We start from the raw sequence: 4360 nt of genomic DNA, 5'->3' as shown, positions 1-4360 counted from the left end.
AGTTCAAGTAGAATCATTATATCACCGTATATTTGTTATGCTCATACGTCATGACTTAATCAAATCGTAAACTAAGTCTCATTACTCGAAAACTTACCTCGGATGTTGTCGAACGATTTCAATGGCTATTCGATCACTTTTTCCTTCCCTTTATCGGATTTAGTCCCCCTTTGCTCTTGAGCTTAATATTAACAAATAAATTGATTTAATCATTTTGAACATCAAAGAGGAATTCAAGGTATTTAGCCCTTATATAATAGGCATTAGAGTCATATATGTATGAAATCACGAATCAAATTCAACATATTAGCCAATATTCTCCTTAGCCGAATTTTTTAAGTCAAGATAAAGCCATCAATATGCTTACCTATGGCCGAACATACACATCAACCTATGTACTCATTCATGTGGCCGAATATGCATGTCTATGTTGAGGCCGATTGTATACTTAATACATTCTACAAATATGGTCACTTGTATTGACTAAATACCATTTTGTTTCAAGTTCAAAACTCGGCTAATACACATATAAACACTAGAAATCAAATACTAACATTTGCACTTCACCTTAATAGCTAGCTTAGCAAACCTTGATTTAACATATAATTGTTCATAACACAATTTAAGCATACTCTCCATTCCATCAATTCCAAAACACATACATTACTCAATAATGTTCAAAATTATATTCGGCCTTAGCACACAACTTGCTAGCCGATTCTTCTCCATCTAGCAACTAATGCACATATGTGCTCATTTGTTAGACTCTACTTCATCTAACAACAACCATATTTTTCTTCTACTTCCTACCATGGCCGAATGCTCAAGATACCTCAATACCGAAACTTTTAACTTGGGTTGCTTAAAGAACTTGATGATGAGTTCAAATTTATCTAACACCTCGAGCATCATAACACATCCATATAGCTAACATGCTAATAGTATCAAGACTTCAACCGAAACTTTTGAAGCCTCTTAGTCGAATACTAACTCTCTAATAACCCCAAATCCATCCATAAGATAGTTAGAATTTAGACTAATCATCCAAGGGATGTATGAACTTTCAAAACAACATTAAACATACCTTAGTCTAGCAACCCACCATAGCCGATTTTTCTCAAAGCTCCATTTCCTTCTTTTCTTTCTTCTATTCGGCCAAGAACAACATGAGAGCTTTTTTTTTCTTTTTTTTTCTTCTAGGTACGGCACAATGGGGGGACAACCACACACATTTTTTTTTGTTTCTCCTCCTACTAACACTAATATTTTATTGCCCATGTTCTTTATTTTATTATTCCTAACATAAAGCATAAACCCAACATGTTTATGCATGTTTTAGCCATAACAATTTGTCCACCCTCATGCTAATGGCCGGCCACTACTAATTAGGGGGGGGGAAATTGACATGCAAGTCCACCCTTTGATTTCATGCACTAATTGATCCTTATAGATTAACCTATCACATTTCAAAAGTGTTACACCTAAGTCCTATTGACTAAATTCACATGCAATTTACTAAATCGAAGCTTAAAACTTTCACACATTCATAATCACATACTTTAGACAATAAATATCATATTCACATATTTTGACAATAATCATTATATTCAAATAATTTGGTGACTCGGTTTAGCGGTCCCGAAACCGCTTTCCGACTAGGGTCACTTTAGGGCTGTCACAATCCCAGTCTTGCCATTACTATACTATTGTTCGATAGGTACGCTTGCCTTTTCGTCGTGATAATAGTTAGTTTAGGTTTGATCTTCATTATAAATATTTATTACTTGTTACGAATCACGCCATCAAATTTTTGGCGCCGTTGCCAGGGAACAAAAATATTAGGAACGCTCAATTTTTTTTACTTTAGGCAGTTATTTTTCTTGCAATTTAATTGAATGTTATTATTTTTATTATTTATTAATTTACTTTTTCTTTCTCTTGGCAGGTTTTTATAGTTTATGACTAGAAGAAACCCGTCAGGACCATTACTTTTTGACGAAGAAATCGATCATACAATTCGTAGAAACAAAAGAGAAATAAGGCGCAACTTAAGATACACGGAGAACGAGCAAAAAGACAATACTTAACCCCCAACCGAAGAGATGGCTGAAAACCAAGGCAATCAGCTACCTCCTGCAATTGCGGCTAATCAAAATCCTGCTCCACGCACTATGTATGATTATACAAAACCTTCTTTAACAGAAACTGAGTCTAGCATAGTTAGACCGGCTGTAGCTACAAATACTTTTGAACTGAAACTTAACACAATTCAAATGATACAACAGTTTGTTCAGTTTGATGGTTTGCAGGATGAAGATCCCAACGCTCATTTAGCAAACTTTCTAGAATTTTGCAATACATTTAAAATCAATGCCGTTTCTGATGATGCCATTCGTCTTCGGTTATTTCCTTTTTCATTAAGGAATAAAGCTAAACAGTGGTTGAACTCATTATCACGAGGGTCAATTACTACTTGGGAACAAATGACCGAAATTTTTTTACTAAAATACTTTTCGCCGGCTAAAACGGCTGAATTTCATAATGATATCTCTTCTTTTGTGCAGATGGATTTAGATCACTTTACGATCCATGGGAGAGATACAAGGACTTACTGAGAAGGTGCCCTCACCATGGGTTACCGCTTTGGCTTCAAGTACAAACATTCCACAATAGTCTGAATCCTCGACTCGGCAAATGGTTGACGCGGCTGCTGGCGGAACCATCAATAATAAAACATCGAAAGATGCTTATGAGTTTATAGAGGAGATGTCACTGAATAACTATTAGTGGCAAGTTATGAGGACAAAGCCAACAAAAAACAAATGGCGCTTATAACGTCGACTCGCCATTATGTCACAAATCGTAGAGCTTAATAAAAAATTGATGGTTTACTTGGCTTTACGCAGGTACATCCAGTAATGAGGTGTGACGCAAGTGGAGGAGGTGTGCATACAGAATATCAACCCTTTAATCCCACAACCGAAGAGGAACAAGTCAACTATATGGGTAACAATAACTTTAGATCTCAAAATTACCCATACAGTAATACTTATAATGCAGGTTGGAGGAACCACCCAAATTTCTCCTAGAGTGGTCAAGGGAATCAAAAGCCACAAAATCCTCAGGGTTTTCAACAGCCACCTAATCAATAAGAGAAAAAACTGAACCTTGAGGAGATGCTCTCAAAATTCATATCAGTGTTAGAAACCCGTTTCCAAAATACTGAGATAGCACTTAAAAATTAACAAGCATCGATCCAAGGACTCGAGACTCAGATAGGCCAGCTTTCCAAACTAATCTTCGAAGGACCACAAGGTAGCTTACGAAGTAACACTAAACCCAACCCAAGGGAACAGCTTAACGCAATTAATATCCAAAATGACGAAGGAGTCATTGAGCCTGAACCAGAACCGAGGAAAGAAACAGTGGTAAGCAAAGAGAGAGCTGGGGTAGATCAAAATACAAACAAACCAGTGACTATCGAATATAAACCTTGTGTGCCATACCCAAACGCGACAAGGAAAGACCACTCAAATGAACAATTCAGTAAATTCCTTAAACTTTTGAAAAAATTACATATTAACTTACCGTTTATTGAAGCTTTGTCGCAGATGCCAAATGCAATGAAATTTTTAAAAGAGCTTTTAGTAAATAAGCAGAAGTTTGACGAAGCGTCGCATGTGGAGCTAAATGCAGTCTGCTTAGCTATTCTACAGAATAAGCTACCCTACAAATTGAAAGATCCAGGGAGTTTTACAATTCCTTACTTAATTGGTAGTTTAGATATACGTCATGCATTAGCTGATTTAAGGGCTAGTATTAACGTCATGCCTTACAAAATGTTTAAGCAACTAGGTCTTGGGAAACCTAAACAAACTAGGATGAGCATTCAATTGGCAGATAAAACTATAATATTCCCTAGGGGTATTATTGAAGATGTACTCGTGAAAGTAGATAAGTTCATATTTCCCGTTGATTTCGTTGTTCTAGACATAGAAGAGGGTAATAACACCCTTTTGATTTTAGGGAGGCCCTTTTTAGCAACTGCTAAAACAATTACTGATGTTGGCACAGGTGAGCTTACACTTCGTGCGGGAGACGAAACGATCACCCTTCAAGCTCGTAATTCTGGCATCACATCGAACATTGAAGATAATAGTCCACACCAATCTACTAAAACTGACAATATGACTTTGTAGAAATTAAGCTTCAAAGAAGTTCATGAGCCATGTTCCAAAAATGATAGAGGACACATTCATGAAGAACAAAGGCTACGGATAGAGGAGCTAGACGAATGGCGAGAACTCAAACCGAGAACACATGATAAACTGAAACTACTCCAAAACAAGCCCGATACCTC

General features: G+C 36.6%; 1 non-coding gene across 1 annotated transcript; it reads right to left on the bottom strand.

Moving 5' to 3' along the window:
• Positions 1–2532: 2532 nt before the first annotated feature.
• Positions 2533–2637, bottom strand: LOC128294960 (small nucleolar RNA R71). The gene has a single exon (XR_008285267.1). It is a non-coding gene; the product is annotated as a small nucleolar RNA R71 (small nucleolar RNA).
• Positions 2638–4360: the final 1723 nt, after the last annotated feature.

Source organism: Gossypium arboreum, chromosome 6 (assembly GCF_025698485.1).
Source record: "Gossypium arboreum isolate Shixiya-1 chromosome 6, ASM2569848v2, whole genome shotgun sequence".
In the NCBI taxonomy this organism is placed as follows: Eukaryota; Viridiplantae; Streptophyta; class Magnoliopsida; order Malvales; family Malvaceae; genus Gossypium; species Gossypium arboreum.
The sequence above is the reverse complement of the archived record's forward strand: the minus strand, read 5'-3'. Positions and strand labels throughout refer to the sequence as shown.